This window comes from Poromitra crassiceps (assembly GCF_964638095.1).
Source record: "Poromitra crassiceps genome assembly, chromosome: 1".
Lineage (NCBI taxonomy): Eukaryota > Metazoa > Chordata > Actinopteri > Beryciformes > Melamphaidae > Poromitra > Poromitra crassiceps.
Window position 1 is genome coordinate 67972560 of NC_139623.1, and position 12724 is coordinate 67985283.

A 12724-nucleotide genomic window follows, 5' to 3' on the forward strand; every position below is an offset into this window, starting at 1 on the left:
TATCATGTGTCTCGCGCAAGTGTCATAGCGCTGTGGGGAAGATACCGTCGGTATGTGCCGAGCGCAAAGAGAGGTTTGGGCGTTGCCCGTTCCAAAATAGGCGTTCCAGCGCAATGTGTTAGAAAAAGGGGCCTTGGGTGCTCTCAATTTTAACGCCAATTTTCTCCGGCGCAGTGCAGGAAATCCTCGCTTGGATAGGCCCATTACGCACGGCTCACGCGGGGACATACTTCCCTCCTCAGAATGCCACATTGATTTTCAACTAACCCACACTGCAGAAAAAAACACCTTGATTTAACAATGATAATTCGTTTGTCATGGTTTTGTGCAAAAAAGTGATTTGCGTTTTGAATTGGATCACCAGGGGGACGAGGGTCTGGCGGGGCCGGAGTCTGTGAGTAGCACGGGGAGGGGTGCTTTGTGTTCGGCTAGTGTGCCGTGTCCTGAAGGGGGGTCTCCCCGGATAAGGTGTGAGCTGGGCCGGGTAGGCAGGCCGGGGGGGGTCGGTGCACAGGGTGGGTAGAGGCACTGCCGAGGCACCGAGGCAGCGATGTGCGTGGTCCCGCGGATCGAAATCAGTTTCTGGCAGAAAATCACTTTCTGACACAACACCGGCCAGTAGGCTATACAGTAACCATTGATAGTATAGTAACCTCTCTCCCTGCAGCATTGCACCATGCAACAATAGCTTAACCCGAGTGAACAATTCTGGTAGGCTATTGAAATAAAATCTCACACATCCCTACCCTATTAAAGAAATTAATATTTTTAAATGTGTATGTTATAGCATATATGAGCGAAACGACTAATTAAAAGGCTACTAATTACAAAAGCATAAATTTTCGTTACGAATCCGAACTGGTTCATCCTCCAATTCTCTCTTCCCTCTCTCGTTCTCTCCCCCCCCCCCCCCCCCCCTCTCTCTCTGACTCTCTCCCTCTCCCCATCTAGCCTATCTTTTCTCTCTCCCTCTTTCTCTCTCTCACTCTAGTCCCGAAGCGGATAGAGACTGAGAACTGAGTCTACTCTCAGTGAGGAGGAAGCTGCTGACATGACGCTGTGGTTTTGTGGGCATGACCATACCTCCACAATGCTTTTGGGCATAAACACGCCTATACGGAGATGTGCGCCGATGACGTGAAGCGCAGCGGGCCGACACGCCCACAATTAGGGCTTTGCGCGGCGCTATTCCAGCGCAAAACTGGCGCTAACGCAAAATTACCGCCGTTGGGAAGATATGGCCCATTATTAGTGTTAAGGGGTTTAGGGGGAACAGAATGTGGTCTCGAAAAAGGCGTGAGTGTAGTTTTGTGTGTTTTAACTATGGTTTTAACTCTGCAACCATGAGGCTTTTAACGTTTCAATATTCAATATGTGTATTTGAAGACAATATGCCGTTCTGTCTCAACAATGGTCTCTCTCATTGTCATTCCAGACAAATACATCCCCTTCTTCTCCCGTCATTCGCAAATCTGCCCCGATAGGCCGATATGCCTCAGCATGTTTTCTGCGCTCCGTGCCCTCAGATCTGTGGAGATCTTTTTGACTGGCATGCCATGCACTTGACATGACACGAAAAGCCGGGAGGATGCCGGGCATATTAATGGCTGACGTCACGTGTGATCTTCAAAAAACCTTGAAAAGGGAACGGAACATTTGATCTATTTCTCAGAGAGTAAAGGGCCAAATCTTTTGCTTTTTGTGCTCTCTCTCTCTCCCATCACAGTTTTGAGTGAGACTATGATATTCACTTTACTTTACTTTATTTACTTTATTGTTTATTTAGACAGGACAATGCACATTAATAAGACAGTTATACACGTACAGAATCATCCATACATGACAACGGTAAAAGTGTCGGGGTTAGCCGAAGCTAATTTTCACCCGCAGTCCTCGGGACATAAACAACTAAAAACTACAAGATAAATAGAGAATACGGGAATAAAAAAGCAATATATTAAAAATGCACAAGGGATAAAAATACATACACAAGGGATAACAATACATATACAGAATAAAAGCAATACACACAAACAGATAAGATAATAAAATGATAAAAGATGAAATATGAGTGATATGAGTAATATATATGAGTGAAACAAGATTGAATCGTCGAATACGGAGGCTACATGTCCGTCATCTCAGTCTATCCTTGTTCACAGTTCAACCCCTCATCCCATCCTCTCCCGAGGCGGCAGGCCTAGCCAAAATAATCCCAACAAATACAGATGCAGGGCCTGCTGCTGCTGCTGCACGTTTCCCCTCCCTCATTAACATGCAGTGCAGGGAGACTGGTGTCCTCACAAGGGCAGGGCGTGGAATCACAAAACACACATCAGGGACATCAGGGAACGACACGAGTCGCCGGCTACTTCCTCGCCTTCTGGGATTAGTGACAAAAGCCAGCTGAGGCCAGAGCTCTTATCTCCATCCTTCAGTCCTCTCTCTCTCACACACACATGCACACACACACACACACCTACACACACACACACACACACACACGCACACACACATGCACGCACGCATGCACACACGCACACACACACACACACACGCATGCACACACACACACGCATGCACACACGCACGCACACACACACACACACACACACGCACACACACATGCAAGCACGCATGCACACACGCACACACACACACACACACACATGCACGCATGCACACACACACACATGCACGCACGCATGCACGCACATGCACACACACACACACACACGCACACGCACACGCACACACACACAAACACACACAAACACGCACGCATGCACACACGCACGCATGCACACACGCACACACACACATGCACGCACGCATGCACGCACACGCACACACACACACACACACACTGATACAAAAGCATGCATGAATACACACACATTCACACAAACAGACAAACATGATAGAAAAGCACACAAGTTTACACGCACATGCTCGCACAGCCATAATTAGCATTGCGGACCCAGTTGAAAGCCTCTGTTGGAAGTGAAGCATCATGGGAATATGAGTGTTTCTTGGAATAATGTGGTGATATATAATAGACAGACAGAGAGGCAGGCCTGCAGGCTGTGATTAGTAGAATGGAGGTCAGGGGAAATAGTGATTGGAATAATTAAATGATGCGCTGATGTGTTCTTCCTCCCACTCTGCCCTTGGTTTCTCCCTCAATGTCAACAGCACAGAAACAGGCTGTTGTAGAGTCTCGCTGAAATATTCAACCACAAACATGAGTTTTTTGGGGGGTGGTTCAAGTTGAGTCTGCTAAAAATAACCTTCCCCAGCTAACTCCCAGGCCTCTCCACAGCTGCCAAATGTTTGTCCACATTGAACGCCAGCTGTGTGAGCGAAGGCTGGGATCTGGGACAGAGTGATCTTCCTCTCATCTCTGCTCTTCCCCTCTGGTGTCTGAGGCACATGGCAGCAGGCTCAGGCATCTGTGGAGGAGGAGGCACCTTTTCACCTTCACATAGTAGGGCCAGGTGTCATACTGCACCTTCATGAATACCATTAAGACAAGCTAACAAGCCTGCCCATGATATTCAGAAGTGTGCACACACACACATACCTGTACACACACACATTCTGCACACACACACATACCTGATCTTTTGGATCCATGCCGCCAGAAAGCCTATAGGCTACTTTAGCATATATAAGTGATGTCTCAAAAGAATTGCTGGAATTAAAGTAAAGCACCTAATGAGTGACTATAAAACCTAATGTATGAGTCATCTTAAGGCCTTTGTTTACTAAATAGTTATGCTGTTTGAGGATTGAATCAGCTGAGTTTTATTGACTAATGAGTTTCAGGCAGCATTGTTTAAAAAAAATGATAAATAGTATTTTGGAATGATACCCCTTCCTTCCTTCCTTCCTTTTTTCGTTCTTTTTCTAATTGCCGACCTTGCTTTTTGAAGTTATTAAAATGAATGGGTTCAATAGTTCCATGGGTGATATACCTACTCACTAAAACCATGTTCAATTTCACTTAAAGTAAAGCGATTTTTACACATAGACATGGCAGACTTGTTTATCTGTTGTTAAAAAAAACACTTAAGAAAGGAGGACAGAAAGAGGGAAGGACAGAGAGATGCGGTGAGATGAGGGAGGGAGAGCTGTGCTGAAGAGGAGAGGAAGGAAGGAGAGAAGAGAGAGAAGGGGAGGGGAGAGAAGAGGGGAGAGGAAGAGAGGAGAGAGAAGAGGAGGGGATGAGAGACTGTGTAGTTGCAGGGGGTGTATGGAATACCAAATTCTTTCCATCTATCAATCGATCGATCGATCTATCTATCTATTGATCGACTACTATCTAATCAATAATTAGATTGTTGACAGAAAAATAACCAAATTAAATCAAGGGTGACAGTATGTGATAATTATTGAAAGGTGATGAATGATAGAGAGAAGAGGGAGGGAGGAGACAAAATGGGGTGGAGGGAGGGGATGTGTGTGTGGGGTGCCTCAGGCATTTAGAGTGACCCTCCCCCCCCCACTCTCTCTCTCTCTCTCTCTCGCTCTCTCTCTCCTCTCAGTACAAACAGCTGTATCACTCATTATCTGCAGCCTCTCACACAGCGCATTTTCTTTTCTCCCTTCTCTCTCTTTTCAAGTCCATTCACAGGAAAGATCCAGATGTGACTGTCTGCTCCAGCTGTTAGTGCCTCCGGAGTGTCTGTGTGCATGTGGTGTAAAGTGTGTCTGAGAGAGGGAGAGAGAGAGAGAGAGTGAGAGAGAGAGAGAGAGAGAGAGAAAGAGAGAGAGAGAGAGAGAGAGAGAGAGAGAGAGAGAAAGAGAGAGAGAGAGATAGATAGAAGGTAATATAGGTGGATTGTTGGGCTGAGCAACAGAACTGAACGGAATGGATTTCTGGAGGACGTGAGAGAGACAGGAAGAGCTGCCTCACACACAAACAGGTCTGTAACTACCTCTATTACTGTGACTACATCTATGACTGTGACTACATATATATATGACTCATAATATGATGTGTGCCATAGCTTAATAGGTTCAATGTATCAGAATAGTTTTGGGAGCGAGAGAGACAGAGGTGTTATGTTATGATCTTCTGTGTAGTAAGAGGAGGCAGAGGTGTTATGTTGTGATCTTCTGTGTAGTAAGAGGAGACGGATGTGTTATGTTATGATCTTCTGTGTAGTAAGAGGAGACAGAGGTGTTATGTTATGATCTTCTGTGTAGTAAGAGGAGACAGAGGTGTTATGTTATGATCTTCTGTGTAGTAAGAGGAGACAGAGGTGTTATGTTATGATCTTCTGTGTAGTAAGAGGAGACAGAGGTGTTATGTTATGATCTTCTGTGTAGTAAGAGGAGACAGAGGTGTTATGTTATGATCTTCTGTATAGTAAGAGGAGACATATGTTATGTTATGATCTTCTGTGTAGTAAGAGGAGACAGAGGTGTTATGTTGTGATCTTCTGTGTAGTAAGAGGAGACAGAGGTGTTATGTTGTGATCTTCTGTGTAGTAAGAGGAGACAGAGGTGTTATGTTATAATCTTCTGTGTAGTAAGAGGAGACAGAGGTGTTATGTTATAATCTTCTGTGTAGTAAGAGGAGACAGAGGTGTTATGTTATGATCTTCTGTGTAGTAAGAGGAGACAGAGGTGTTATGTTATGATCTTCTGTGTAGTAAGAGGAGACAGAGGTGTTATGTTGTGATCTTCTGTGTAGTAAGAGGAGACAGAGGTGTTATGTTATGATCTTCTGTGTAGTAAGAGGAGACAGAGGTGTTATGTTATGATCTTCTGTATAGTAAGAGGAGACATATGTTATGTTATGATCTTCTGTGTAGTAAGAGGAGACAGAGGTGTTATGTTGTGATCTTCTGTGTAGTAAGAGGAGACGGAGGTGTTATGTTATAATCTTCTGTGTAGTAAGAGGAGACAGAGATGTTATGTTATGATCTTCTGTGTAGTAAGAGGAGACAGAGGTGTTATGTTATGATCTTCTGTGTAGTAAGAGGAGACAGAGGTGTTATGTTATGATCTTCTGTGTAGTAAGAGGAGACAGAGGTGTTATGTTATGATTTTCTGTGTAGTAAGAGGAGACAGAGGTGTTATGATCTTCTTTGTAGTCAAGTAAGAGGGGATTCCTGGTGAATGGGAGGAATGCAAAGAGCCATTAATCAGTCTCTTACACCAGTTATCTACAACTTTAGTACACTTTCGCCAAGAGTGAGAGAGACGTCCAGTCTGTCACAGGCAGAGAGACTCCAGTCTGTCACAGGGAGAGACTTCCAGTCTGTCATAGGCAGTGTTGGGCAGTAACGCATTACTTAGTAGCGCGTTACTGTAATAATATATAAGGCGTTACAATTTCCAAAACAGTAATTATATTACAGTTACTAATCCAAGTAATGCTGCGTTACTGCGTTAGATCATTGCCCGCCAGAATGCAGTGTTTTCTATGTAAAAAGAGAAGAAAAGAAAAAGTCATCCTCGCGGTCTCAGGTAGACCTCCAGGCTCCAGGAGACTTCCAGGCTGTCACAGGGAGAGTAGTCTTGCTGGCCAGCCTCCTCTAGCCTAGGTAAACCCAGCCCCCACGTGACCTGCTCTCTCAGTTCCCAGTCACTAGGGTCTAGTTCCCGGGCCATTCAAATCGATTGCTGGGGCGATTGAAAGACCCACGCAGACCCGCAGCCACCCGCAGCCAATGAGTGACGGCGTGACTGCCAACATCAGTCCTGCCGTGATCGGCCAATCAGAGAGTGCGTCTTTGTCAATGACGTGTAACAGCTGCAGCGGCTTAGCACTACCTAGCCGTTAGCATTTGGCCTCTCTAAAGCATAGCTCCCGAGCTAGCAACTAGCTATATGGCTATGCAACTACGTTGAGGACATTCAAGTGAAAACAGCTGTTAATGTTAATGTGGGAATCATGGTGGAACCGAATAAAAATGTTTTTGTTTGATACTCTATTCTGTTGTATTGTCATGTGAGAATGAAAACAGCTCTAGTAATAGTACTTCAAAACAGTGGTTCTCAAAATGTTTCCACATAAGGATCCTTAAACTGAATAATGTGATGCTAGGTCTGTTGATCAAAATAACACCTATATCGAAATCGGATTTTAGCGGACCATACAAGCCGGGGCTTCAGAGCTGATCACCTGGACACATTTTACGGCGAAATTATCTGATAAACTTGTCTGTGCAGCTCTGTGGTGATCAGCTAATGTCTTCATAGCATTGTGATTATGATTTAATGCATTATGGAAGATAAACGCTGGAAGGCTGGGTAGCATTAGCTAACGTCATCCAGGCTACAGTAACATTAGGCTATTATAACTATGAAACGCAGATTCAAACGTTACAATAATAAGACACAATAGGAGCCAGTTACCCTACTGTAGATAGAGAGTAATTTCAGACCACCAGATATCACCATATTTATGTTATTAAATGCTGTAACGTTAACGGTAATTCTCATGTGTATGGTTTATTTATAAGCATTCATTGATTGAAGCAGAGTGCTGGTCGGTTAAGTTTCTCTGTAGTCATGTCTGCTCCAATCTTCGGTTTCGTAGTTTCTTCTGTCTCTCGTCCAGCAGCTGCAGATGTCATCATTATCCACGTTATTGATGATTATTTATAAAAAAAATCTCATTGTGTAAATATTTTGTAAATACCACGGTTTAATGCCAACAGATAAACCAGACAGATTTGTTGTAATTGTGAACACAAAGGGAGCAAAGACATGACTTGACAAAGGCCACCAGGCCGAAACGTTGTCTTTTTATTAAATTCATTGCATCGGAGCCAGAGTGTGCGGTTTCTACTCTTTTTATGGTTTTCAAGTAGGCTATAACACAATGTACAACTTTTATTCAAAGACAGGATTGAAAAATATAGGTCACTTGTATTCACTTCAGACAAGACACTACGTTAAAGTCTGAAATTTACCTAGATTTGCTATAAGAATTGACATTTCAGCTTGTCACCTGATGTCACATCCCCACAGGGGGTCATCCCTATGTTCCCCGGGTTCTATATTCCCCGGGTTCTATATTCCCCGTTTTTCAGCAAAAGGGTTCTTTGTTCCCCAGGTTCTATGTTCCCCGTTTTTCAGAAAAAGGGTTCTATGTTCCCCGCTTTCAGAAAAAGGGCTCTATGTTCCCCGCTTTTCACTAAGAGGGTTCTATGTTCCCCTCTATGTTCCCCGCTATGTTCCCGGGTCCGATGTTTCCCCCGAAATGCCTTCGGTGACGATCGGCTTATACCCAAATCACTAAATGAACTAGCCTAATATAAACTATACACGTTTTAATGAGTGCAACACAAATTAACTTAAATAGGCTACTTCAACTTACATGTCTCAGGGACGCATCCACACAGTAACCAAAAGTTATCAGTCTCTGTCTCTGAACCGCGGACAGCAGACGCTCTCCTCCCTCCTCTCCCCGTCTGCTCCGCGCGTCCGCTCCAAAACTCTGACGCTCACCAGACAGCTATATTCTGAACGTCAGAAATGTAGGCTACTCTCCTCACAAATAAATGTTTCAAGTCGTAAAATGGTGTTGGTTTTCTTGTTTTATAGTCTCATAATGAAGTAGGCTACGGGAGGATGAGCTCACAGCAGTTCACAATGCCCTCTGAAAACCACATACAGTCAGTAGCGAACCCTGCCTCTCACACCTGGGCCCTCTGACCCGCCCGCATGACAACCCCCCCCCCCCCCCCCCCCCCCCCCCCCCCCATCGTGGAAAAAAAGCGAATTAGGCTACCACTTAATTCGCTTGCGTCCTATGACAATACCATCTCAAAATAACAATAATAATCATCAAATGAGACATAATGAGCTAAGCCCGGGCGCCAGGATGAAATCAAATGACTCAGGGATTGATTTGAAATAAATAAATAAACTGCGCGCACACAGTCACACACACACACACACACACATCAGCGGCAGGATTGTGATCAGTGAAGCTGCTGGAGATCTGGTTTAAGGCTGTCGATTACGCTGCAGTGGACCGCTCTGTACCGTGCGCAAACGTCTCCAGCTCCACGGATGCGCGGAGGGCCAACCAAAGCCTCGGTCTCTCCATAGACCTCAAACTTATCTTTTTCCTTTTCGATTGATCTGTGAAGCTCATCCAATCTGGCGAGGCAAAACTGCATATCGAAATGTTTGTTTTGGAGAATATCAAAGACAACATCCGAGTAAGAGAAGATGGCTTGGAAGGTTTTCAACCAAAAGCAGAACTCGAAGCTGTCAAGGAGGTTGATCCATCAGCGCGGCTGACAGTGTCATCATCAAACTGTGCATGGTTTTCCACGATGTGCTCGAACACCTAGAAGAGTTATGCAAACAACTTAATAAGACCTCCAATAAAAACTGAATTTATTTAGTAGGCTACCTTTTTATTTTCTTTAATATTAATAGGCTGCCGCGGCTAGCCTACTATTCGTTCTTTAGCCTAGATCTTTTTATACAATTTAATTTATCACAACAACAACAACAACAAGCATTATTATTTCCAAACTTTCCTGAACAATAATTTTGTGCTCAAGCAAGGAATTAAACACCAAATAGCCTAGATGCCGTTCCTAAAGCAAGCCTGCCTATAGGCTGTTAGGCCTTTCGGGCGGCCTTACCGCTGGCTAGGCAAATGCGAATTTATTCAGTGATTGAATGAAGCAAATATAATCCGTGGCTATTAATTGCATTTGTACTATTATTATTATTATTATTATTATTAACAATCATTATTATTTCGAAACTTTCCTGATCAATTATTTATCAATCAAGGAATAAAACAACACCCAATAGATGCAGTTGCTAAATCCTAAACAGCCTATAGGCCGAAGCAAATAAAATCCGGGGCTATTAATTGAAGTTTTATTATTATTGTCATTGTCATTATTATTATTATTATTATAATTATTCATAACAAAAATTTAAATAATAATACTACAATTATTATTACAGTATTCCCACCTCTTTCAGTTCCCGTGTCTGCTCTGCCACTATCCATGGCTATCCGTGGTGCTGATCTTTGTGTGTCAGAAATGATTAAACTGTGGGTGATCGATTTTCCCAGCATCGATTGATTTGATTTCAGCACCATGGTGGCGGACAGCTCCCGTTAATGGAGTGAATCGGCCGATCTGGCTATCCGTGGTGCTGATCTTTGTGTGTCAGAAATGTAATCGTTTTATAAGGCTATGTTTTTGTTGTTCTTGTGGTTTGTTGACTTTATGTCATGTTATAAACATTATTATTCTAAAAAATAGTATTTTTCTCCTCTTACATGTGTTAATGCTTGTAAGCCCCACTGTTGCGGGCATGTAGGCTATGTTGGCGAACCTACAGGTGCAGCTCATAAAATTAGAATATCGTGGAAATAACATGGACAAGTTATTTCTTTAGGCAGTAATTAAAGCAAAATTATTCCCGACCAAGTATTGAGTGCAGGCATGAACATAACTTTTCAGAAGATCGACATTTCTATTTTGAAAATAGTTTTTTGTGTGTGATATTTAATTTGTTGAAATACTGTCTTGGGGGGTTTTATTAGCCTAATAATATAAATATATAGTATATATATTTTTAAATACAGTATATAGGCTGTAGTGTAACATTCAGGTCAAACAGATTTAAACCAAAACAAAACAAAACAATGTCACAAGCCATTACAACAGAAAATAATTAGCCTAGTATGATGATGATGATGATTATTATTAGCCTATTATTATCATTATTATTATCATCAGCATATTATTGTTGTTGTTGTTGTTGTTACTAGGCTAGCCTACTACAATTATTAATATTTGGCTATTATAGGCCTATAGCCTACTTCATTATGAGACTATAAAACAAGAAAACCAACACCATTTTACGACTTGAAACATTTATTTGTGAGGAGAGTAGCCTACATTTCTGACGTTCAGAAAATAACTGTCTGGTGAGCGTCAGAGTTTTGGAGCGGACGCGCGGAGCAGACGGGGAGAGGAGGGAGGAGAGCGTCTGCTGTCCGCGGTTCAGAGACAGAGACTGATAACTTTTGGTTACTGTGTGGATGTAAGTTGAAGTATTTAAGTTAATTTGTGTTGCACTCATTAAAACGTGTAGGCTATAGTTTATATTAGGCTAGTTCATTTAGTGATTTGGGTATAAGCCGATCGTCACCGAAGGCATTTCGGGGGAAACATCGGAGCCGGGAACATAGTGGGGAACATAGAGGGGAACATAGAACCCTCTTAGTGAAAAGCGGGGAACATAGAACCCTCTTAGTGAAAAGCGGGGAACATAGAACCTGGGGAACATAGAACCCTCTTAGTGAAAAGCGGGGAACATAGAACCTGGGGAACATAGAACCCTCTTAGTGAAAAACGGGGAATATAGAACCCGGGGAACATAGAACCCGGGGAACATAGACATGATCCCCTGCACAGTAACGTGTACAAATATTGAATGCAACAGTCTCGTTCTGGAGCGAACCCCTCAGCTGAATTCACGTTGGAATATGATATCAAGGCTTGATAGATTTGATTGTACTCATACAGCAGTGTGGAGCTTAATATCTAGCTAGGTTGCATCTGGAATATGATCTGGATTATGTATAATATACAGTATAACACTACGCTCACTATGTCATGACATTCACGTTAACGCTATAGCCTCCAAAAATCTACTGTAGCTAGCTAGCGTCAGCTACATCTGTAACCACGCTGAAATGCGAGTGCATTAACGTTATTTCTAGCTATAGGTCAAACACACCTTACCATTATGAGTGTGGCCGTTTTTGATTAACATTAAGTCCACGATCATTTCCGGGCTGCAGCAGAGTCGAGCCCCGGAGGCAGCCTGGAGCTCTGTGAGCTCCAGAGGGGTGCGCGATGCACTGCTGCCTGCTCGACACCCTGCACCTGACCTCGGGCTGCAGCAGAGTCGAGCCCCGGAGGCAGCCTGGAGCTCTGTGAGCTCCAGAGGGGGGTGTCCACCCGCTATGCCGACCACCCGCAATGCCGACCTTAGGTTTAGGCGTGGGGGGTGGGAGAGGTTAGGTTTTGGGTTAGGGTCTGGGGGAGGTTAGGTTTAGGCGTGGGGGTGGGAGAGGTTAGGTTTTGGGTTAGGGTCTGGGGGAGGTTAGGTTTAGGCATGGGGGCTGGGAGAGGGGAGGTCGGAACAGCGAGAGGTCGGAACAGCGACATGGAACCCAGAGGGGTGCGCGATGCACTGCTGCCTGCCCGACACCCTGCATGAGCTTGATTTGTTTTGAAGGTTTTGTCTGGTACTATTCAATATGATTTATGCAGATAAGACAGCGTGTCCCTGATAACTAGATCATATCACTGTATAGATGATGACTGTTCTTCACAGCCACAAATATCTCTCCAGATCTGCGGCCATCTGCAGCAGGGATCGAGGTTTGGGTCCGTGTAGACAGTTGTCCTGTTCCTCTTTCATTCCCTGACCACCGTCACAGGAGTCATTGGCAGAGGCGATGTTCTCTCTTCTTGGAAGCTCTAATAATATAAAACGTAGCAGTTACTGTATGTTACACTTGGCTAACGTTAGCTAGCTTCTGACATGTTTTTCTAGAATTCATTAGATCGTTAAATGCTCCCGTAATCTAGCTAACGTTACCTCGCTAACCCCCACACAGCCGATGAGGAAAAGTCAGTCATTTATCGAATGTCTTTCTTACCAAACACAATTACGCTAGTTTCTGAGATAATATATAGTGTGGCAT